This window comes from Malaclemys terrapin, chromosome 7 (genome assembly GCF_027887155.1).
Source record: "Malaclemys terrapin pileata isolate rMalTer1 chromosome 7, rMalTer1.hap1, whole genome shotgun sequence".
In the NCBI taxonomy this organism is placed as follows: Eukaryota; Metazoa; Chordata; order Testudines; family Emydidae; genus Malaclemys; species Malaclemys terrapin.
In genome coordinates this window covers 63,120,898-63,146,798 of record NC_071511.1, presented here as the reverse complement: position 1 = coordinate 63,146,798, position 25,901 = coordinate 63,120,898, and positions in this window count along the sequence as shown.

Genomic DNA, 25,901 nt, shown 5'->3' with positions numbered 1-25,901 from the left:
CTTCAACACTGTTAGTTATCAGGTAAATGAGGTTGTTCAGATTCAAACTCATCTGTTTCTCCTCAATTCAGGGCTTTCTCCGATGCTCACTGGAGCAGCCCACAGAGTTGTCAGCTCACAAGATTTTTATCACACGTGTTGCTATATTTGGTGTGTTTTTCTTAAAGCTCCATTTCCTTCAGTCTTGTGACAAGCTGAGAACCTCTGCTTACGTTTTTTAAAATGAAAGTTCCTTGCCTTAACGGTTGTGGAGAAACATTGAAATTATGACACTGAAGTGATGTAAAACAGGGGTCTCAAACTCAAATGACCACGAGGGCCACATGAGGACTAGTACATTGGCCCGAGGGCCGCATTTACTGACACCTCCTCCTCCCCCGCTGCCCTCGGCCCCGCCCCCACTCCACCCCTTCCATGAGGCCCGGCCCCTGCCCTGCCTCTTCCCACCCCTTCCCTGCCCCCATTCCAACCCCTTCCCTGAAATCCCCACCCCAACTCTGCCCCCAGGGGTGTGGTGAGGGCTCAGGGCAGGGAATTGGGGTGTGGGGTGCAGGAGGGGTGAGGGGTGCAGCAGGGGGTCAGGGTGCAGAGGGTTCGGCTGCAGGAGGGGTGAGGGGGATGGGCTCCAGCCCGACGCGCATCGGGGGCAGCGCAGGTTCCCTGCCTGCCCTGCCCCTGCGCCGTTCCGGGAAGCGGACGGAACCTGGGGGAGGAGGGGCGCAGGGGTGTGTGTGGCTGTTGCTTCAGGCACCGTCCCCAGCAGCTCCCATTGACCGCAGTTCCCCGTTCGCGGCCAATGGGAGCTGCTGTGGGCGGTGCCTGAAGCAACAGCCACACACACCCCTGCGCCCCTCCTTCCCCAAGTTCCGTCCGCTTCCCAGAGCGGCGCGGGGGCAAGGCAGGGAGCCTGCCCTGCCCCCGGTGTGCGTCGGGCCGGAGCCGCTCTAGGTAAATGCTGGGAGAGGGTGGGGGGGCCACAAGGAGCTCGCGGGCCACAGAAAATAACCCCACAGGTCGCATGCGGCCCCCGGGCCGCGTGTTTGAGACCCCAATGTAAAACGTCTTTAAAAAAAATCTCATGATTTTTAAGTCAAATCTTACTCTTTAGGGGCCCAACTCTTGTGTTTTTTTTTTTTTTTTTTGAATGTTTGGCATTGACTATACCGAACCCATTAAACTCCCCATTGCATACAAGTGGCCTGTTTGGACCACACTAAATTCTACTCTGTGGCCAAAACCTATAAGTAAGAGTAAAGGGGTAAAGTTCAGCCAGAATTTTCCTTTGCTTAACCTCAAAGATTTCTGAGCTATGGTAATGTCTACAAAACTGTAGGAAGAGTCTCCCAAAGAAAGTAGTTGTTACACTCATTGCTTTAGAGACTTAATATGCTCAAATGTAGCACTTAATAAGTAACACCTCTATAACTTAGATTGCACGGCAGGGACTGTCTTCTATTATGTGTTTGTACAGCACCTAGCACAATGGGCCCTAATCATGGTTAAGGCCTCTGGGTGCTATGTTTACACTACTTATAATAATTAGCAGGGGATATAAATAATTGCATTTATTTTTATTAAATTGGGAGTGGGGAGAAAAAGGGTATATGTCTGTAGAAAGCCAGCTATTAGGCATAGAGAGAAATTTTTTTTCACTATGAGCAATTTTCTGGAAGCATTAAACTTAATGGGACACACTGTCTTTTGGGCTGTTAGATCATTTATTTATTTAAGGCAACCTATTATGTAAAAGCTGGTATTACTAGGCAATGTTTTAAAGTGACTGTAAGTGGCTTTGGAGGGATCTGTGTTTGTGTCTGAGTGTTCATCTCAATCTGATACGTTTACAAGTCAAACTTGTTGTTGTTTGACTGCCACTGCTGTAAACTCTGGCTGAAATGTGAAAATCAAGCTGAGTATTGTTTCTGGCTCATGCATGAGGAGCTCTTGTACCTTGGTGATGAGCATGGAATAAAAACCTACGTAACCCCTGCAATTCTGTTGACAGTGAATGAGCCAGAATAGAATTCAGAGTTCTGTAGGGATAGTGGGGAAAGCTAATTTTTGGTCACTAGAGTTAACAGCTACACTTCTGGATACATCCAGGGGGAAGATATGTAGAAGAAAAAGGGTCATTTTTTCAAAATTGGGGTTTGTCAGAGATGACGGATTTCTTAAGATCCAAATACAGATCTCTTCTGTGTAGAAAATTGATTGTGGTGCATTCAAAGAAACTTAGTCCAATACAGTTTTCACTGGGAGCAGTGTAAAACTGAACATCAGCAACAAAGAGCTGTTGTAACCTAAATCCCACAGGGCTATTGGATCAGTATATAGAGTGAAGATTACTGGAATTTTTAGAACTAGCAACTTTAACACAGGCTCTGTTCCAGCCAGATGTATGCAGGGATCTAACTTAGTCTCCTAAATTACTTGTTCCAGGTTTCATGCAAAACCCAACATGTGCAGGGGTGTTGTTGTTGGGAGTTATCTACTGGTGCTGGTTAGGATCCCTGGACAGTGCAGCACCACCGTAGGATATACTTACCAGTGATATCCTACATAACATTTGTGAGCAACAGAAAATGAAATGGGAAAAGGAATCCATAGTAGCAAGTCTGCAGAAGGCTAGTAAAAAATAAAATCTAACCAACTTGAATGTGACTCAGTCTCTTCTCAAGGTTCTGAGCATCTCAACTCCCTTTGACTTCAGTGGGGGCTGAAGGCATTCCGTATCTCACAGGGTCAAGGCCTGAATTCCGACCGAGTGACTTGTGAAATTGTTTGTCTTGAGCTAAAATAAGCAATGCAGATTGGAACTATGACCATCTATAGAAAACCCAATTTATAGTCCGAGCTTCTTTACCATGCTTATCTGAAGAGATCTGCATCTCTTTTGTTCTCTTACCATTTGGGCATACAAGTAGAAAATGCATCTAAGTTTGAAAGCTGCATGTAAGAGAGCTCTCTTCCTCTTTACTATCCCATCATTAGCTATGTAATCGGAACATGCCTAAGCAAATCTCCCCCCACAAAGGCCTGTAGGGAATAACTGCCAAAAAAGATAGTAAAGGGGAAAGGTCTATTTACCATTTCAATTCACTCCTTTCTTCTTTCTTCTGTTGACAGGAATATAATGCTTGCATTTCTCCCAGTCTAATCTTTTACCGGAGCTTTCCCAAAGCATGATGTGCCGACATGCTCTGTCACAGCACTTGGCTGTGAAAGATTAGAGTCTCTTACCATATTCTCTTCAAAGTGTCACACTTACTAACCTTTGCCTTCCTGTGTTAAACGTTCAGTTTGGTGACAGGGCTAATTATTAGCACTGGCCAAAAAGAACAGATGTTTTACCCCAGAAAAAAACAACAACAAAAAAAAAGGTGGTCTTGAAATTTCTTTTTTCTGATACAGAAGGAGGAGGAGACCTTTCAAAATGTGTTGCAAAAAAACACAAGAGACACCCACTCACAAGCTCTTACAGTGCACTGAGTCAGGCAAGTGTTGGTCCACTCTCATAATTGAGTGTAGAGAAATGTATGCACACAAAGGAGCAGAGTTAAGGCAAAGTCCGTGTGCGCTTTTATGTCCTGTATTGGCTGGGACAGTCCCCCTCTTCCCCCCCCCCCTTTTTTTAAGCACTGTCCTAGCTGTCCCAACTTTTTTGGCAAAATTGAGCATTTGTCCTATTTGTCTTGCAGACTTGATCAGTTGGCAAGAGCAAACGGGACAAATACCCATTTTTGTCAAAGTGGGGTGCGGTGTGGAGGAACGTGTGTGTGGGGGGCAGTGATGGCAACCCCGCACAGTAGGAGAGGCAGGGCTTGGGCAGGGGGCAGGCAGCCTCTCTGTGGGGGGGCGGGAGGCAGGTCTTGGGCCAGCGGCTCAGGCCAGCTCCGACCGGTGGGGGTGGGAATGGGGGGAGGGAGTGGCTCAGGCAAATGGGTCAGGCCAGCCCCGTGCACGTCGGGGAGGGCTTGCGCCAGCCCCACATGCTGTCCCGTTTTCCCTTTGGGAAATATGGTCACTCTAGTGTGTGCATGCACGCAGCCTTCATTTTGGCACACTGAGTGTCCAACAAAGCTGTATGGAGAACAGGACTCTTGTTTTCTCTGAATGATATACAGATAAATTCTATACTATTTAGTAGTTTCCTTGATTCGTACTGAGTGTGTTGTAGGATACTCTTGAGCTACCTCACCTTCAAGTTAGCAAAGTGAGTGGTGTGTGTGTGTTTTGTGGTGTCTGTCTCTCTCTCTCTATTTATTTTATATATATAAAAATAACCCAAAACATTGGCAGCCACATTACACAAACACTTTTCAGTGACCACCTGATCCTATTATCGTTGCCCCTTTGTATGTTTGAAATTTGACTGTAAGAACTTCAGAGCAGGGATCGGACTTGTGCCATTTATTTCTATGGCAGTGTTTCTTCTGGTTGCTGTAAAATAATAAACAGGTAGGCGCCTTCTAGTCTGCCTCACACACCTGTGTTACCTTTGGGTAAATGGCAGCTGCTGTGTTTGCCAAAGAGTTACTGATGTTAATATGCTCCCCAGCAAATGCAACAGTGTTCCATCCCATTGGGTCAGATCAATGGTCTATCTAGCCCAGTGTCCTGTTTTCTGTTAGTGGCCAATGCTAGATGCTTCAAAAGAAACGAACAGAATAGAGCAACCGTCAAGTGATCTATCTCCTGTCATCCAGTTCCAGCATTTGACAGTCAAAGGCCTAGAGACACCCAGAGCATTGGGTTGCATCCCTGACCATCTTGGCAAATAGCCACTGATGGACCTATCCTCCATGAATTTACCTAATTATTTTTTAATCCAGTTGTACTTTTGGCCTTCACAACATCCCCTGGCAACATGTTCCACAGATTGACTGCGAGGTGTGAAGTACTTTTGTTTTGTTTGTTTTAAAACCGCTGCCTATTAATTTCATTGGATAACTCTTTGTCCTTGTGGTATGTGAAGGAGTAAGTTAACACTTTCCTATTCACTTTCTCCACACCCTTAATGATTTTCTAGACCTCTAAAACATATCTCCCCTTAGTCGTCTCTTTTCCAATCTGAACAGTTCGTCTTTTTTCTCTCTCCTTATACAGAAATTGTTCCATACCCCTAATAATTTTTGTTGTCCTTCTCTGCATCATTTCCATTTCTAATATATATCTGTATATATATAGATATAGATATATAGGGTGACCAGAACTGCACACAGTCGTCCAGGTGTGGGCATACTATTGATTTATGTTGCGGCATTCTGATATTTTTCTGTCTTATCATCTCATCCCTTTCCTAACATTCTATTAGCTTTTTGACTGCTGCTGCACATTGAGTGGTTGTTTTTGTTTTTAAACTATCCACTATGATTCCAAGATCTTTCTTGAGTGGTAACAGCTAGTTTAGACCTCATCATTGTGTATGTACAGTTGGGATTATATTTTCCAATGTGCATTACTTCACATTTATCAACATTGAAATTTCATCTGACATTTCCTTGCATAGTTACCTAGTTTTGTGAGATCCCTTTGTAACTCTTAGTTAAGTCCAAAGCTGACTGCAATCTTCATTAATTTTGTATTACCTGCAAACTTTGCCACCTCACTATTTATTCCTTTTTTCAAACCATTTATGAATATGTTGAACAGCACTGGTGGTCCCAGTACAGATCCCTGGGGGACACCATTATTTACCTCTCTGCATTCTGAAAACTGATCATTTATTCCTATCCTTTGTTTCTATCTTAACCAGTTACTGATCCATGAGAGAACCTTCCCTATTATCTCATGACTGCTTACTTTGCTTAAGAGTCTTTGATGAGGGACTTTGTCAAAAACTTTCTGAAAGTCCAAATACACTATATCCACTGGATCACCCTTGTCCACCCTCAAAGAATTCTAATAGATTGGTGAGGCATGTTTTCTCTTTACAAAAGCCGTGTTGATTCTTCCCCAACAAATTGTGTTCATCTATGTGTCTGACAATTCTGTTCTTTACTATAGTTTCAACAAATTTGTCTGGTATTGAGGTTAGGCTTACTGGCCTGTCATTGCCAGATCGTCTCTGGAATCTTTTTTAAAAATTAGTATCACGTTAGCTATCCTCCAGTCATCTGATACAAAGGCTAATTTAAGTGATAGGCTACATACAAGGGGGGGGGATAGCTCAGTGGTTTGAGCATTGGCCTGCTAAACCCAGCGTTGTGAGTTCAATCCTTGAGGGGGCCACTTAGGGATCTGGGGCAAAATCAGTACTTGATTCTGCTAGTGAAGGCAGGGGGCTGGACTCAATGACCTTTCAAGGTCCCTTCCAGTTCTAGGAGATGGGATATCTCCATTATTTATTATACCCCAGTCAATGCAATTGTTCTACAATGCAATAGTTCTGCAATTTCATATTTGAGTTTCTTCAGAACTTTTGGGTGAATACCATCTGGTCCTGGGACTTATTACTGTTTAATTTATCAATTTGTTCCAAAACCACCTCTAGTCACACCTCAGTGTAGAACAGTTGCTCAGATTTGTCACCTAAAAAGAATGGCTCAAGCATGGGAATCTCCCTCACATCCTCTGCAGTGAAGACTTATGCAAATAATTAATTTAGCTTCTCCACCATGACCTTCTCTTCCTTGAGTGCTCCTTACATACCTCGATTGCCCAGTAGTCCCACAGATTTTGGCAGACTTCCTGCTTCTGATGTACTTAAAAATATTTTTTGTTGTTAGTTTTTGTGTCTTTTGCTGGTTGCTCTTCAAATTCTTTTTTTGGCTTGCCTAATTCTGTTTTTACACTTGCATAAACTCTGGCAAGTCTCCTTTCTATTTTCCTCAGTAGGATTTAATTTCCAATTTTTTAAAGGATGCCTTTTTGCCTCTAACCACTTCTTTTAGTCTGTTTATCCATGGTGGTATGTTTTTGATCCTCTTACTATTCTTTTTAATTTGGAGTACACGTTTAATTTGAGCCTCTATTATGGTGGTTTTTAAAAAGTTTCCATGCTGCGTGTAGGCCTTTCATTCTTGTGATTATTCCTTTTAATTTCTGTTTAACAAGCTTCCTTCATTGTTGTGTATTTCCCCCTTCTCATGTTAAATAGTACTGTGGTGGTACCCCCACCCCCCAAAAAGATGTTAAATTTAATTATATTATGGGTGCTGCTACCGAGCAGTTCAGGTATAATAATCTCTTTGACCAAATCCTGTGCTTCACTTAGGACTAAATCAAGAATTGCCTCACCCCTGTGGGTTCCAGGACTAGCTGCTTCAAGAAGTAGTCATTAATGGTGTCTAGAAATTTTACTTCTGCATCCCATCCTGAGGTGATATGTACCCAGTCAGTATGGGGATAGTTTAAATCCCCAATTATTAAGTTTTCTATATTTATAGCCTCTCTAATCTCCCTGAGCATTTCACCATCACCATTCTGGTCAGGTGGTCGGCAGTATATTCCTACTATTATACTCTTATTATTCAAGCATGGAATTTCTGTCCATAGAGATTCTATGGTACAGTTTAATTTATTTAAGATTTTTACTGTATTTGACACTCTTCTTTCTTTCTCATGTAGTGACACTCCCCCACCAGCATGATCTATTGTCATTCCTATATATTTTGTACCCTGGTGTTGGTGTCCCATTGCCAGTCATGTTTCCATCAAGTTTCTGTGATGCCTATTATATCAATATCCTCATTTAATACCAGGCACTCAAGGTCACCCATCTTTGTATTTAGACTTCTAGCATTTGTATTCAAGCACAAATTGTATACAAAATATTGTCAATATTTAGTTGTCTGCCTTCATGTGATGTAACTGAATGGGACTCTTTTGTTTGACTGTTTCTCTTCAGTTCCTATCTGTACTTTATCAACTTCTATCCTCTCCTCTTTACCAGGGTATAGAATATCCCCTTTAATAAATCCTTCCCTAAGGAATGTTTGAGTCTGAAGTGTGCTCCTCTGCAAGTGTTGGCTTTCCCCCAGTCCTTAGTTTAAAAACTCCTCTACAACGATTTTACTTTTACATGCTAGCAACCTGGTTCCATTTTGGTTTAGGTGGAGCCCATCCTTCCTGTATAGCTACCTCCTTTCCCAAAACATTCCCCAGTTCCTAATATACCTAATTCCCTCTTCCCTACACCATTGTCTCAGCCACACATTGAGACCCTGCAGTTCTGCCTGTCTAACTGGCCCTGCATGTGAAACTGGGGGCATTTGCTTAAAGTTACCAAGGGCAACTTGCATGAAGTGTAGTTGAAGCCATGTTGGTCCCAGGATATTAGAGAGACAAGGGCAACACCTTGCACAGTCAGTATCCATGTGAGCCATCTAGTGAAACTAGCTTGCTGCACTTGAGTATGATGATATTCAATAAAGACAAGTGAAAAGTACTACATTAGGAAGGAAATGAAATGAACAGTTATAAAATGTGGAATAATTGATTAGGCAGTAGTACTGGAGGAAATGATCTGGGAGTCAAAGTGGTCACAAATTGAATGAATCAATAGTGTGATGCTGTTGTGAAAAATGTTTGTCACCTGAATGACTCCAGAACATAACTAGCTTTTCAGCATTTCTTAGTGGTTAGAATAAAGGATTGGGAGTTGGGATGGTTGAGTTCTCATCTCAGCTTTACCACAGAGCTGCTGTCTGATATCAGGCAAGTCACTTAACATCTCTGAGCTTTCCCCCCGCAGGGGAATTAATATCTGCCTGTTTCACAGGGCTGCAGTAAGGCTTGGGTCAAGTTCATAAAGTACATCCTTTGTGAAAAATGCAGTTATTTTCAAGGTGGGCCTGCTTATTGAGCCCTCAACTTTTTGACAGGTGTAAATGCCAGTAGATAAATGAATCTCTCTACTCTTCAAGGAAGGGTTATTTGAAAACAGTTTGCCTTGTCTGCTGGGTACACACGCACCATGCTATGATGTACAGAAAAACCCATGTCTGGAGTCCTCTGGCCTCTTTTCCTCCCTGTGTGTTGAAAGCAAAATGGGCAAGCTGGTTGAACTGTACTGTCATGTGTGCTTGGTGTGTGAATAATGTAGGCAGAGGAAATCCTTTGTTTTTTAACCCCAGCATTATTTTGACACAACAGCATGTGAGAGCCAGGCCATAAAAATATGGAGTCCATAAGAGCAATTGTAAAGTTGCGAAAGCATTGGCCTGAGGAGAGACCTACAAAACCTCAGCTGGGAGGAAAAAAATCATCCCTCTGTGTGAGGCCACTGATCAAAAGGCAAATTGTTTCAGGTGCATGTAGGTAGGCTGCCTGTGGTCCATTCACTAGATAGTATCGGAGGGTCTCTGATGAGGAAAAGAGAATATTTCTCCCTTCCTTCCTTCCTTAGGAGAATTGTCCACCTGAAGTTTCTCTGAAATCACATGCCCTTTGACCCTGTGTGGATCTTTGCTTGTCAGCCATTGGGAAATACTCACTGGTAGAAACAGGAAAATTTTGCTCTTGAAGGTAGTCCCAGGAACTGGGCAAAATATCTCTCTTGGCAGGTTAATCCTTAGAGAGAGAATGAGACCTGGTAGTTCATGGAATTCAAAGCATCTCCAACTGGGCAGAGTACCGGAGCTTAGGCCTCTGCTATATCCTAGGATTTAGTCATGCTTGGAGGTAGACCTGAGTGATTTCAGTTTCACTGTCTGCAAAAGCAGCTCAGGCTCGATGGTGTCCTTGGAGCATGTACAGAGCTGAGCTTTCATGGTAAAGCACAGTGCATATGTCTAATACAGCTGTCTAAAAGGGATCTGGGTTTAGCCCGGCAACTTATTTGGCAGCATTACTTGGGGAAAAATTGTGCAAAGGGAAAGACTTTGACTATGTTCAGTGATTGCAATCACGAAGTGCTATAAATGGGATTACAGGTAATCAACCTGTGAGATGAGAGGTTTAATTGTGAATCTCTGAAATCACCCTTCACTCTAAGTGAATTAATTAAAAGCTTTTTGAAAGTTTCTGTTAATAGTACTATTAATCCACAGAACAAGCAGTGGCAGTGCAACTTTCCCTACATTATCTTAGCTACTATGTCTTCATCTTGTTGCAGAGAGCTCACTAGCAGGGGTGAGAGAGTAGCTCAGTGTCCATTCAGTCTTTGGTCTTTCTGCGGTGACCCCCAAGAGGCATGCCAAATACAGTACACCAATGGATTTTGTGATGTGGACAGTTGTCGTCTATTAACTGGACTGAGATCCACAAACTCACTTCCAGATTAAAAGGATATTCAGTTGCTATTGAAGTTGAATGGGTTCACAGTAGGAGCCTAGAAAAGAAAGTGTCTGTGTCTCACTGCTGATTCCTCCCCACCCATGTCTAACTAGGCACTGTGGGCTGGTTCTCCTTTCAGAGATGAAATGCGAATATTGTTTTATAGGGCTCTTGCTGCCTTTCGAGAAGTTATAAATAAACATAAAACACTGCTCCCAGGCCTGCTGGGAAACATTGCCAATGGAGATGTTAGCTGCAGCAGTCAGGACGGTATGTTTTCTACTGGTGCTTAGATTGGTACAATTAATTGAATTACTTTGTATACATTTTTGAGTACAGTCTCTTAAAATAATGTAATCTTTACCTTCATTGTAGCCAATTATCTGGTATCCATTTCTATTTTTTTCCCTTTCCTGTTCTAAAATATGGTCACCATAGTCAGGACATGATCTTGCACTGGTCTGAAATGCATGCTGGGTCATGGCTGATTGCCCTGTGAAAACAGGACAATCCCTCAAATTTGAGGATAGGGGATGCCTCATATAATAGTGAACCACCAGGCCTGCTCTAGTTAAGGCTAAGATTAGTTTCTGTTTAAAGCTTGACTCTAAGGGTATGTCTACACTACGAAATTAGTTCGAATTTATAGAAGCCGGTTTTATTGAAATCGGTTGTATACAGCCGATTGTGTATGTCCACACAATAAAATGCTCTAGGTGCTCTAGTCGGCAGACCGCGTCCACAGTACGAGGCTAGCGTCGACTTCCGGAGCATTGCACTATGGGTAGCTATCCCACAGCTATCCCACAGTTCCCGCAGTCTCCGCCGCCCCTTGGAATTCTGGGTTGAGATCCCAATGCCCGGATGATGCAAAACAGTGTCGCGGGCGGTTCTGGGTACATGTCGTCAGGCCCCTCCCCCCCGTCACAGCAACGGCAGACAATAGATTCGCGCCTTTTTACCTGGGTTACCTGGGTTACCTGTGCAGACAACATGGAGCCCGCTCAGCACAGCTGAGCTCACCGTCACCATATGTCCTCTGGGTGCCGGCAGACGTGGGACTGCATTGCTACACAGCAGCAGCTGCTAACTGCCTTTTGGCGGTAGACGGTGCAGTAGACTGGTAGCCTTCATCGGCGATCTGGGTGCTGGCAGCCGTGGGGCTTGCCTTTTGGCAGTAAATGGTGTATTATGACTGTTAGCCGGCCTATTACAAGTCGGGTCATTGCACATTAGCAGAGTCTTCCCTGAGCAGCAGCTCGTGCAATAGGCCTGAAGACCATCGTCATACACCGCCCCGTATTTGCTGCCAAGCACCCAGAAAGATGCCGAGGGCTATCAGTCACGCTGCACCGTCGTCTTAAGATGTAAAAAATAGATTTTCTCTGTATTCATTTGCTTCCCCCTCCCGCCGTCAAATCAACGGCCCGCTAAACCCAGGGTTTTCAGTTTAATGTTTGGGGGGGACCAGTCTGTGACAGTTGTTTGTGTCTCTCCCTGATGCACAGCCACCGTTCTTTATTTTAATTCCCTGTGCCTGTACGCCATGTCGTCACTCGGCCCCCCTCCCTCCTTCCCCTAGGCCGTCAGATACTACGTTTGCACCACAGCTCGAGCCGAGAAGCGGTTCGCGCCTTTTCTTTGAATTCTGGGTTGAGATCCCAATGCCCGGATGATGCAAAACAGTGTCGCGGGCGGTTCTGGGTACATGTCGTCAGGCCCCTCCCTCCCCCGTCACAGCAACGGCAGACAATAGATTCGCGCCTTTTTACCTGGGTTACCTGGGTTACCTGTGCAGACAACATGGAGCCCGCTCAGCACAGCTGAGCTCACCGTCACCATATGTCCTCTGGGTGCCGGCAGACGTGGGACTGCATTGCTACACAGCAGCAGCTGCTAACTGCCTTTTGGCGGTAGACGGTGTAGCATGAGTGATAGCCGTGGGGCTGGCAGCCGTAGGGCTGCATTGCACCAGCCCCTTCCAGGTGATGGTATATTATGACTGGTACCTGTCGTCGTCGTACTGGAGTGGCTGTCAATCATGGCCACCTGGGCAGACATGCTACTGTCTCGATGATGACGGTTACCAGTCATAATATACTATTTTCTGCCAATTGCCCAATATTGTCTGCTAAGCACCCAGAAGAGGCCGAGGGCGATGCTGGGTGCTGGCGGACGTGGGGCTGGCAGACGTGGGGCTGCATTGCTACACAGCAGCAGCCCCTTGCCTTTTGGCAGATGATGGTATATTATGATTGGTACCCATCGTCATCGTACTGGTATGGCTGTCACTCATGCTGCAGCGTCGGCTGCCACCTTAAGATGTAAAAAATAGATTTGTTCTGTATTCATTTGCTTCCCCTTCCTCCGTGAAATCAACGGCCTGCTAAGCCCAGGGTTTCCAGTTTAATCTTTGGGGGGACCATTCTGTGTGACAGTTGTTTGTGTTTCTCCCTGTTCCTGTACCTGTACGCCATGTCGTCACTCGGCCCTCCCTCCCTCCCGCCCTCCTTCTCCTGGTCCATCAGATACTACTTTCGCGCCTTTTTTCTGACCAGGCGCCATAGCTAGCACTGGGATCATGGAGCCCGCTCAGATCACCGCGGCAATTATGAGCACTATGAACACCACGCGCATTGTCCTGGAGTATATGCAGAGCCAGAACATGCCAAGGCGAAACCCGGACCAGGCAAGGAGGCGATTGCAGCGCGGCGACGAGAGTGATGAGGAAATTGACATGGACATAGACCTCTCACAAGGCACAGGCCCCAGCAATGTGGAAATCATGGTGTCACTGGGGCAGGTTGATACCGTGGAACGCCGATTCTGGGCCCGGGAAACAAGCACAGACTGGTGGGATCGCATCGTGCTGCAGGTATGGGACGATTCCCAGTGGCTGCGAAACTTTCGCATGCGTAAGGCCACTTTCATGGAACTTTGTGACTTGCTTTCCCCTGCCCTGAAGCGCCAGAATACCAAGATGAGAGCAGCCCTCACAGTTGAGAAGCGAGTGGCGATAGCCCTGTGGAAGCTTGCAACGCCAGACAGCTACCGGTCAGTCGGGAATCAATTTGGAGTGGGCAAATCTACGGTGGGGGCTGCTGTGATCCAATTTGCCAGGGCAATGAAAGACCTGGTGATAGCAAGGGTAGTGACTCTGGGCAACGTGCAGTCAATAGTGGATGGTTTTGCTGAAATGGGATTCCCAAACTGTGGCGGGGCCATAGACGGAACCCATATCCCTATCTTGTCACCGGAGCACCAAGCCACCGACTACGTAAACCGCAAGGGGTACTTTTCAATGCTGCTGCAAGCCCTGGTGGATCACAAGGGACGTTTCACCAACATCAACGTGGGATGGCCGGGAAAGGTACATGATGCTCGCGTCTTCAGGAACTCTGCTCTGTTTCGAAAGCTGGAGGAAGGGACTTTCTTCCCGGACCAGAAAGTGACCATTGGGGATGTTGAAATGCCTATCGTGATCTTTGGGGACCCAGCCTACCCCTTAATGCCATGGCTCATGAAGCCGTACACAGGCAGCCTGGACAGGAGTCAGGACCTGTTCAACTACAGGCTGAGCAAGTGCCGAATGGTGGTGGAATGTGCATTTGGACGTTTAAAAGCGCGCTGGCGCAGCTTACTGACTCGCTCAGACCTCAGCGAAAAGAATATCCCTATTGTTATTGCTGCTTGCTGTGCGCTCCACAATATCTGTGAGAGTAAGGGGGAGACCTTTATGGCGGGGTGGGAGGTTGAGGCAACTCGCCTGGCCGCTGATTACGCGCAGCCAGACACCAGGGCGGTTAGAGGAGCACAGCAGGGCGCGGTGCGCATCAGAGAAGCTTTGAAAACGAGTTTTGTGACTGGCCAGGCTACTGTGTGAAACTTCTGTTTGTTTCTCCTTGATGAACCCTCCAACCCCCCCCCCCCGACCCGGTTCACTCTACTTCCCTGTAAACCAACCACCCCACCCCACCCTCCCCTCCCCTCCCGCTTGCAGAGGCAATAAAGTCATTGTTTTTTCACATTCATGCATTCTTTATTAGTTCCTTACAGAGGTAGGGGGATAATTGCCAAGGTAGCCTGGGATGGGTGGGGGAGGAGGGATGGAAAAGGACACACTGCATTTTAAAACTTTAACTCTTATTGAAGGCCAGCCTTCTGATGCTTTGGCGATCATCTGGGGTGGAGTGACTGGGTGGACGGAGGCCCCCCCACCGTGTTCTTGGGCGTCTGGGTGAGGAGGCTATGGAACTTGGGGAGGAGGGCTGTTGGTTACACAGGGGCTGTAGCGGCGGTCTCTGCTCCTGCTGCCTTTCCTGCAACTCAACCATACGCTCGAGCATATCACTTTGATGCTCCAGCAGACGGAGCATTGCCTCTTGCCGTCTGTCTGCAAGCTGACGCCACCTATCGTCTTCAGCCCGCCACTTGCTCTGTTCTTCCCGCGATTCAGCCCGCCACCTCTTCTCTCATTCATATTGGGCTTTTCTCATCTCCGTCATTGACTGCCTCCACGCATTCTGCTGTGCTCTATCAGCCTGGGCGGACATCTGCAGCTCCGTGAACATCTCGTCCCTCGTCTTACGTTTTCTCTTTCTAATGTTCACGAGCCTCTGCGAAGGAGAAACATTTGCAGCTGGTGGAGGAGAAGGGAGAGGTGGTTAAAAAAGACACATTTTAGGGAACAATGGGTACACTCTTTCATTACAAGGTCGCATATTTCGGCTTGCAGGCAGCCATCGTAGGCCACAGTGTTTTGGCTTTTTTAACCTTCTTAACATGCGGGAAAGGTTGCAAACAGCAGCGCATTTCCCATATCAAGGATGAATTGGGTTGTCCATTTAAAATGGGGTTTCAATGTAAAAGGAGGGGGCTGCGGTTTCCCGGTTAACATGCAGCACAAACACAAGTAAACCACCCCCCCCCCACACACACACACGATTCTCTGGGATGATCACTTCACCCCTCCCCCCCACCGCGTGGTTAACAGCGGGGAACATTTCTGGTCAGAAGAGCAGGAACGGGCGCCTCTGAATGTCCCCCTTAATAAAATCACCCCATTTCAACCAGGAGAGCTTTCTGGAGATGTCCCTGGAGGATTTCCGCTCCATCCCCATACACGTTAACAGACCTGCTTGCTTTTTTTTTGTAATGTTTACAAATATTTACAAAGTTACACTCACCAGAGGTCTCCTGTGTGCCCTGAGGGTCTTGGGTGAGTTCGGGGGTTACTGGTTCCAGGTCCAGGGTCACAAACATATCCTGGCTGTTGGGGAAACCGGTTTCTCCGCTTCCTTGCTGCTGTGAGCTACCTACAGTACCTCCATCGTCATCTTCCTCGTTCCCCGAACCGTCTTCCCTGTGTGTTTCTCCAGTGAGAGAGTCATAGCACACGGTTGGGGTAGTGGTGGCTGCACCCCCTAGGATCGCATGCAGCTCTGCGTAGTAGCGGCAAGTTTGCGGCTCTGCCCCGGACCTTCCGTTTGCTTCTCTGGCTTTGTGGTAGGCTTGCCTTAGCTCCTTAATTTTCACGCGGCACTGCTGTGTGTCCCTGTTATGGCCTCGGTCCTTCATGGCCTTGGAGATCTTTTCTAATACTTTTCCATTTCTTTTACTGCTACGGAGTTCAGCTATCACTGCTTCATCTCCCCATATGGCGAGCAGATCTCGTACCTCCCGTTCGGTCCATGCTGGAGCTCTTTTGCGATCCTGGGAGGACTCCATGACGGTTACCTGTGCTGATGAGCTCTGCGTGGTCACCTGTGCTCTCCACGCTGGGCAAACAGGAAATGAAATTCAAACCTTCGCGGGTCTTTTCCTGTCTACCTGGTCAGTGCATCTGAGTTGAGAGCGCTGTCCAGAGCGGTCACAATGAAGCACTGTGGGATAGCTCCCGGAGGCCAATAACATCGAATTCCGTCCACACTACCCCAATTCCGACTCGCAAAGGCCGGTTTTATCGCTAATCCCCTCGTCGGAGGTGGTGTAAAGAAACCGGTTTAAAGGGCCCTTTAATTCGAAAGAAAGGGCCTCGTTGTGTGGACGTGTCCAGGCTTAATTCGGTTTAACGCTGCTAAAGTCGACCTAAACCCGTAGTGTAGACCAGGCCTAAGTTAGGGGTCTCAAAGTCCCGGGCCGCAGATGATCTGCGGGCCAAGAACCTCCCTACTGCGGCCCGCAGAGGAGAGACGCATGCAGACACGCTGCCGGCAATGTCTGCTGCAGGTACTGCCCCCGCCCCCCCCCCCCCCCCACACACACACCCTGCAGCTCCCATGGGCTGGGGGAGAGGGACAGAGATACAATCACTAGTTGCCGGGCAGAGTCAGCCATGGAGGCAGCATTGTTAGTTGCCGGGCAGAGTCAGCCATGGAGGCTGCGTCACTTTTTTCCACAATGAATATAAACAAGTCAAAATACCGAACACCACTGTCTGATGCACACCTTGCTGCAATCCTGAAGGTTTCAACTGCTTAGTCACTGAGGTCAAACATCAACAAACTGACAGAACTGAAGCGTTGCCAGGTGTCTGGCAAACACTAAACACTCTCTGGCAGATTAAGAATTGTATAAAGTTGTTTGACAGTTTTATTATTTCTAAGAAATTCAAAATGAAAAATACAATATAAACATTTTCTTTTCTGAACATTATCTTCAGTGACATTATTGGCCCGCTGGGAAGATTTGAGGACTGGCACTGGCCCTAAGGTAAATTGAGTTTGAGACCCCTGCTCTAAGTGCTCTCTAATCCCCACAGTTACTCAGATTGCCTCAAAATTTGGCGTGCCTCATAAATAGATCCTCTTCTTACCTGGCTGTTCTATTTGAATAGGAACTCTGGCTTTTTCTCTCCCACTACCTTGTTGCCTCAGTGCTGCTCTCCTAGTCTCTAAGTAAGGTAATGTGTCACAGCGTAGCCTGAAGTTTGTCACCCATACCTCCTGTCCAAGGCCAGAGCACAAGCTGGGAAAAGTCGTTTCTCAAACAGATGGGACCCAAACCTTTTTCAGGCCTTCTTGGTCGCAACCAACACTTCGAAATTTACCATTATCTGTCTGGTAGTGATCAGGGTCCAATTACACCAAGTGCCGTAAAGGCAGCCTTGCCGCAAAGAGCTTACATTGTTTTTGAAAAGCACTGGGTGGAAGGCACAAATGAAGGGGAAACAAGGTAGCAGTGAAATGACCTTGTAGCACTGCACTTGTAGTAGTAAAACTAGTTCAAAAAAGAACTAGATAAGTTCATGGAGGACAGGTCCATCAGTGGCTATTAGCCAGGATGGATAGGAATGGTGTCCCTAGCCTCTGTTTGTCAGAGGGATGGGCGACAGGCAGGGATGGGCGACAGGAGATGATTACCTGTTCTGTTCATTCCCTCTGGGGCACCTGGCATGGGCAGTGGGAGGAGCCCCCCTTTGGGGAGGCTAGCCCCTGGCTCTGCCCCTTCCGCCTGTGCCCTCCCTATGGCTGGAGCCCTGAGACCCCCTGTTTCTCCCCCCGTCCCCATGGCCAAAGCCACAAGCCCTCCCCCGCTCGGAGAAGCCCCGAGTGCCCCGCCCCCGCCTCCTTGGCTGGAGGAGCCCCGGGCTGGCTGAAGCTGTGCTGTTACTCCCCTCCTCTCCCCAAACCCAACCCGCCCAGGGGAAAAGCATCTGTTAGAAGATGCTTTTGATATGCCCCATGCAGGTTCCTCATGACCCAGGCCTGCTCAGCCACCCCGGAACCTGCATGGGGCATAATAAAGAAAAAACTTTGATGTCAAACCCCACAACTGGGTGTCCAGGGCTGTGGCAGCCTATTATACCTGCCACCCATGGCACCTGGCATTGGCCACTGTCGGAAGACAGGATACTGAGCCAGATGGACCTTTGGTCTGACCCAGTATGGCTGTTCTTATGTAGTCACAGCTCTCCATGTGCCTAGTTGCGATCAACTGGCAGCTTTTTGTAGCCATTGCCTTGGAGTTGAGTCTAAGGAGGTTATGGTACTGCCTTTAAGGATTTTTTTTTTTTTAAATAGAAGAGAGTGCAGATCACAGAGCACTAGTATAATGTGTGTGTTTGCATAAAATGTCTCAACAAGCAGCCTGCCCTCTCTTACTACATTAATTGCAGTTTCTAAAGACCTGCTTCCACTCTCTAAGAGCAACTCAGAAAACTGGTCATCGTCAACTGTTCTTGGAGTGATGGAGTCCAGCCTAGTTAATCTGTCTACCAGGACATGCTATGTAAATCTAGGGAACCCATAAATGATTTTATCTGCCAGGAGAATTCCGTGCTGCATCACTGTAGAGCAGGGATGGGCAAATTTTTTGGCCCAAGGGCCACATTTGGGTAGGGAAATTGTATGCAGGGTCATGAATGTAGGGCTGGGGCAGGGGGTTGGGGTGCAGGGGGGAGTGTGAGGTGTGGGAGGGGGTGTGGTGTGCAGGAAGGGGCTCAGGGCAGTGGAGACCTTCCAGGTGTTTCCTGAACTTTGAACAGACTTTCTAAGAGATGCCCATCAGAGAGTGCTGTACTCATTTGTGCATACTGCTAATAGAGAGGTGGCTCAAGATAGAGGGAGGTGGCTCTTGGCGTGTTGGCTGCTGTGCCTTGCCAGTTATTAAAGTTAGAAGACTAGCACATTCTCACCACTTACAGAACCTTGCAGGTGTACCCAACAATATGTACACAGGGCATCAGAGGTAGAGCAGCAGGCAGGTTGGGCTTCATTCTGGTTTTGGAGGAAAATCAAGAACTTTGATAAAGTAGAGACACCAGGCAGACTTAAGTTGGATCTGGGCTTAATTTATTCCTAAATTCTGCTTTTGACAAATGCTCTGTTGCAATATGCAAAACCACTACCAAAAGGGTTCAATATGTCCTGTATCCTGAAACTGTCATCTGTGTTAGCCGCTGACCCTAACATAAAGATCCACATTAAGGGTTTTGATGCAGACCGTACTTTGGAATGATATTTATGTAACTTTAGCACCCTCGTGGCCAAAATGGAGTCTGCTCTGCAGGCAGCTCTGGCCAAGAGAAGGCGTGCGCAAGAATGCAGCAGAAGAAATCCCTTCCACCCCAGGGACACCTGTTCCAAACCCCCCAGAGTGAACACACACACCCACAGGAAAAGTACAATGGATATAACAAGGGAAATATTTATTTACAGAGGGATGAGAGGAAAAAAACAACAAGTGGAAATATAGGGGGAGTAGTAAAACAGGGCTGCATCCAAGCCAAGGCCCCACGGGCCCAGTAGTAGCACAGTCTGGAAGGGCAGACACTGAGCAATGTGTCTGCACACAGAGTTCAGGAGTCCTGAGCAAAGTTCCAGTCCAGTGGTGAGTCCTGGGTGCTCCAGGTCATCTTCGGCGGCAGTGAACTTTCCCCCAACAAACCCCTCCGGTGCCCTCTTCTGCCGCTCTCTGCAAAGCCACACAGAGCGACCACCTCCCCACTTAACTATCTAGCAATCTCCCTCCTTGTTCCCAATGCAGAGTCCCAAGTTCCAGTATTCTCTGGGCAGCAGTGATACTAGGTCCAGCTCCGGTCTGTCCTTCTCAGGCAATTCCTCCCTGGCACAGTGCTCCTCCTGGCTCCTGTCCTTGGGTGTCCCTAGGGTGACCAGATCACTGACATGAAATATCGGGACGCGGGGACGGAGCAAAAAAACCCAACCACCACCAAAAAAAAAGCCGTTTTGCAGGTACCGAGGGAATTAGCAGGCCCCGGCAGCACAGTGGCCACATGCGGTGCATCCCGCCGCCCCGCGGAGAAGGAGCTGCTGGAGCGCAGCCGAGTGGGAGAGGCATGGGGCTCTGGACCCCTGCTGCGGTGGGGGAGAGCGGCTCAGGGCCGCGTGAGTGGCTATGTAAAGTTTATTGGCTGTGGGGGGGGCCTGGCCGGCTCCTCACCCTGCCCTGCAGGGGGGTAGTGTCCCCGCCCCATGCCAACATGTTATGCCGGCCGCCGCAGGCCAGGTAAGGAGCCGAGTCCCCTCCCTCTCCCCTCGTCCTGGCTCCTCAGCTGAGTGGCATTCCTCCTCCCTCCCAGGCTTGCAGCTGTAATGCCGGCGCAAGCCTAGAGGGAGGGGGTGGTGGCTGGCTTCCAGTTCCTGGAGCTGGAAGCACCGGGCGGGCAGGCAGGCAAGGGGGCTGCTCCCCCAGGAGGGAGACGGGGGCGGGGGGCTCAGCTGAGGAGCTGGGGGGGGGTCTCGGCTCCTTACCACTCCCCTACAGGGGCAAGGACCGGCCGGGGTCCACCCCGAGCCGATAAACTTTACATGGACACTCGTGCGGCCCCGAGCTGTTCTCCCCTGCCGCTGCCAGGGTCCGGAGCCCCGGAACCCCCTCCATCTCCCTTCTGGGGGAGCAGGCCCCTTACCCGCCCAGTGCCCATACTCACCAGCTCCAGGAACTGGAAGCCAGCCACCACCCCCTCCCTCCCAGGCTTGCCGTCATTACAGCGGCAAGCCTTGGAGGAGGAGGAATGCCACGTGCTTGGGGAAGAGGCGGGGCCAGGGCGGGGATTTGGGGAGGGAGCCAATGGGGGAAGAGGCGGGGCCAGGGCGGGGATTTGGGGAGGGAGCCAATGGGGGAAGGAGGGGGTGGAGTCGGGGTGGGAGTGGGGCGAGAACTCTTCCGGGAGCGCAAAATTGCTTGTTTGTCCAGTGTTCCTACCACACATCGGTCGGGACGCGGGACAAACAAGCAAAGATCGGGACAGTCCCAATAAAATTGGGACGTCTGGTCACCCTAGGTGTCCCCGATCGGCCCTGTCCTTCCCAGGCTTCAGGCAGGTTCTCTGTTGCTTCACTTTTCCAGGGCCTGCAGGCTGCCTCTCCCTCTCCTTGGAGCTCCAGCCTGCCCCCTGGAATTTCCCTCCTTTTTTCTTACTCTCCCCCTCCTCCTTAGGAAAAAGATTTAAAGGGGCCATGCTCTCTAAACCCCAAAGTGGTTACATTTAAATAAAGGAAAGAGCTCTGGTAAAAACATGCTATCAAGTGACAAGTTAATGTTCAAGAAGCAGAGCTGAAATCTTTTGATGGGTTTTTGCTGCTTCGTGCCTGAAGCATTTTCCTAATGCTTCCACTCATCAAAGCCTCCCTTGTATAAGGGTACAAGGAATGTACCCATTTCTGTTCTTCCAGAGGGGCTTCATTAAACAACCACATCTTGCTGTGTATCATGCTCGCTCTTCGAATGCCCTGGAATCCAGGCTGACAAAAGTGGAACATCTGATTGGTTCCAGTAATTCTCTTAGCTGGAACACGTTGCAGCAGACTAGCCTGCATGCAATGTCCTGTGCTTAGCATGCAGCTTTTCTCCAGCGCTGAATAGATACAATATAAGATGTAATTGTTGCTATTTACTAAAGTCAGCTGGATTATACCAGTACCTTAATCAGTTCTCTCTTGCAAGAGGAAGCCTGACGCAAAGTACAGGATAGTGCACTGCAACACCAAAGTCTCATTTTCAAAAGGGGTTTAGGCACTTAGGAGCCTACATCCCACTATCGGTGTTTGGAAAGGAGACAAGCTCCTAAATTAGTTAGGCAGTGCAATGCTCCGCACAGCAGTGTCTAAATACCTTTACAAATCTGGGCTTGAGTGTGTTCCTTTGAACTCTGAGTGCAGTCTACAAATCTGCTGAGTTGAAAGATAAGGCAACTTGTTTTATTGGAGCTATTGGCCAAGAACTCCTGAGACTTAGGATTCCAGCACTGACTCGTGTGGCTGTGAGCAAGTTTCTTCAAATTCTCGGCCTCTGTTTCCCCATTTATCTTATCCTTTCCCCCCCTTTTTTAAAAAAAAGTGTGTGTGTGTGTGTGTGTGTGTGTTTTTAAGGGTCAAGTAGCAAAAGTGTGTTGTGTTTGGAAACAAATACAGGCAACCAACAGCCCATATATGTAAGTAAATAGAATTTAGAACAGGGATCTGCCAGACATGGGTCCAAGCTCCAGCCTAAGGAGTACTTAACTCTGGTAAATTCTGTTTTTGAACTAAAGATAGGTTAGTTTTCATGTTCTTCATAGCTTGCTTTCTTCCTCTTTCCTCCCCATCTCATGTCAGATGCAGGAAATAGAATTGTACAGGTATTTCCTAACACCAGTGTTTTCCTGCAAAATTTTGACATGGGTTCTATACTCTCTCTTGTTTAAAATCTTCCACTTTGGTCTTGTATCCTACAGGTAACCTTTCTGTATGAGACCATTGCAAGTTCTGTCACAGTTCCACAAATCAATCTTTCCTAGTCTTCTAGTCCTGCAGAATGATCCCTGTATCAGTCACTTGGGCTTGGTCTACACTACCCCCCCCAATTCGAACTAAGGTACGCAACTTCAGCTACGTGAATAACGTAGCTGAAGTCGAAGTACCTTAGTTCGAACTTACCTTGGTCCACACGCGGCAGGCAGGCTCCCCCGTCGACTCCGCGGTACTCCTCTCGCCGAGCTGGAGTACTGCAGTCGACGGCGAGCACTTCCGGGTTCGACTTATCGCGTCCAGACTAGACGTGATAAGTCGAACCCAGAACTTCGATTTCCAGCCGTCGAACTACCTGGTAAGTGTAGCCAAGGCCTTGGTGAGTAGAGCTGTCTTGTGGGAATTCTGTAGGGATCCTTTTAATTCTGAACTCGGAAGATTCCAAGTACTTCCCGTACCCCCATTATTGGCACTTGGGCTAAAACAGTACAATTCTTTCTTTCTTGTGCTTGCATAACATGTTTAGGCTCTCTGTTAACAACTACACAGTCTAAATATTTTAGTTCCATTCATCTAAACTTATATAGTCAGTGGTGCAGCAGGGGTGTGCCTATCCTGGCACTGCGGACTGTGCTGCGCCCCAGAAGTGCCCAGCAGCAGGTCCGTCTCCTAGGTGGAGGCGTGCAAGCAGCTCTGCGCAGCTCTCACCTGCAGGCACTGCCCCTTCAGCTCCCATTGGTCAGGAACTGGCCAATGGGAGTGCGGAGCCGGTGCTTGGGGTAGGGGCAGCACACAGAGACCCATGGCCCCCCCACCCAGGAGCCAGATCTGCTGCTGGCCACTTCCGGGGCACAGCGCGGTGTCAGAACAGATAGGGACTAGTCTGCCTTAGCCGGGCAGCACCACCGACGCGACTTTTAATGGCCTGGTCAAGGGTGCTGACCAGAGCCACTGCGACCCAGTGCCTTACATTCCGTGACCCAGTACTGGGACGCGACCTGCAGTTTGAAAACCACTGGTCTAAGGAACATCAGCTATTATAGTAGCAGGCTTGTTTAAGACTATCCCAAAAGACTCCATGGATGTTAGAACCTTGAGCTGCATTTGGAACTGGGTTGCTGGTTGTGACCCAGGGATCTGTTGGTGCCAACTGGCAGAGAGGACACAGGGATGCATAAGGGATACAGGGGTCCCCTGGGTCTGATATCTGCACACTACTTTCCCAAAGAGTGTCAGGTAAGGTCTCTACTGAAATCCTGTGTCATTCTGGTCATCATGAGCACTGTGAAATGAGCACAGATAAGGTATAAGGAGTTATGTGTGTGTATATATACTGAAAATGGAATGTTCTTAAGAGCTGTGAATTGGGGCTGGTCACCAGAAGGTGTTAAGCGTTTCCTGCCTGAAAGAAACTTGTTTGTTTACCTGACTGACTATGTGCAGATTGTGAAGTATACAATATGCAATGAATACCTATTTGCAGACTGAGCAAAATGCTAATCGAGTGATGGCAAAACCTCCTGAGGAGATTCTAGAGAAGAAAAGACAAGCTGGGGGGGCAGGGGGTACGCCCAGGGATCCTTCACCAAGGAGACAAGCTGCCAGCTGGCTTGTCTTAGGAGTGGAGGGTCACAGGTATCTGGTTGTCTGACGATGGCAGAGAATCTTTGGGTGAGCTAACCTTTGAGACGGGGAATTGTCTTGTTAGGTAAGTTTAGGTTCTAGTATGTGTGTTATGATCTTATTTGATAGTAAGCCTTTGTTTCCAATATTTCTGTTTGCTATCATTTGAATCTCTGTTCTTTGTTAAATACGCTTAGATTTGTTTGTAGAGAAAGCAAGGATAAGTGCTGTTTGTTAAGTGGAGCTGTGTTCTGTGGTGTAACTAATAAGACATGGAGTACTGTTCCTTTAGGAATAGAGGATCTGGGAATTCACAGAATCACAGAAATGTAGGGCTTGAAGGGACCTCAAAGTCATCAAGTCAAGCCCCCTGCACTGAGGCAGGACCAAGTAATCCTAGACCATCCCTGGCAGGTGTTTGCCCAACAAGATTTTTAAAACTTCCAATGATGAATTCCAAAACCTTCCTTGGAAGCCTATTCTAGAGCTTAACTACTATTATAGTAGGAAAGATTTTTTCCTAATATCTAACCTAAATCTCTCTTGCTGAAGATTAAGCTCATTACTTCTTGTCTTGCCTCCAGTGGACAGGGAGAACAATTGATTACTGTCCTCTTTATAATAGCCCTTAACACATTTGAAAATTGCTATCAGGTCCCCCCACCCACACACCCCCAGTCATCTTTTCTCAAGACTAAACATGCCCAATTTTTTTAACTCTTCCTCACAGGTCAGGGTTTCTAAACTTTGCATCACTTTTGTTGCCCTCTTTTGGACTCTCTCCAGTTTTTCAACATCTTTCCTAAACTGTGGCATCCAGAATTAGACACAGTACACCAGCTGAGACCTCACTAGTGCCAAGTTGAGAGGGACAATTACCTCTTGTGTCTTACCTACAATGCTTCTGTTAATACACCCCAGAATGATATTAGCTTTTCTTTTGCCGCTATGTCTCATTGTTGACTCATATTCAATTTGTGATCCACTATAAATCCCAGATCCTGATCAGCAGTACTACCACTGAGTCAGTTATTTCCTGTTTTGTAGTCATGCATTTGGTTTTTTTTTCCTTCCGAACTGAAGTACTTTGCATTTGTCTTAACTGAATTTCATCTTGTTGATTTCAGGCCAACTCTCTAATTTGTCAAGGTTGTTTTGAATTCTAATCCTGTCCTCCAAAGTCCTGGCAACCCCTCCCAGCTTGATGTTGTCTGCAGATTTTATGAGCATATCCTCCACTCCATTATCCAAGTCATTAATGAAAATATTGAATAGTATTGGACCCAGGACTGACCCCTGTGGGATCTCCCCAGATATTCCCTCCCGATTTAACAGTTAACCATTGATAATTACTTTTGAGTACAGTCTTTCAACCAGTTATGCACCTAGGGTTGCCAACTTTCTAATTACACAAAACTGAACACCCCTGTCCCAGCCCTGCCCCTTCTCCAAACCCCTGCCCTTGCTCGCTTCATCCCCCATCCCTCAGGCACTCACTCTCCCCCAACCTCACTCACTTTCACTGGGAGGGGAGTGAGGGCTCCAGATGGGGGTGCAGGCTCTGGTGTGGGGCCATGGATGAGGGGTTTGGGGTGTGGAAGAGGGCTCTGGGCTGGGGCGGTGTGGGTGTGGTGAGGACTCCGGCTGGCATTGCAGGCTCTGGGGTGGGGCCAGGGATGAGCAGTTTGGGGTGAAGGAGGGGGCTCCGGGCTGGGGCAGGGAGTTGGGTTGCGGGGGGCGGTGAGGGCTCCAGCTGGGGGTGTGGGCTCTGGGGTGCGGCTGGGGACGAGGCGTTTGGGGTACAGGAGGGGGCTGGGGCAGAGGATTGGGGTGCTTGGTGTGTGTGTGCGGGCTCCGGGAGGGAGTTTG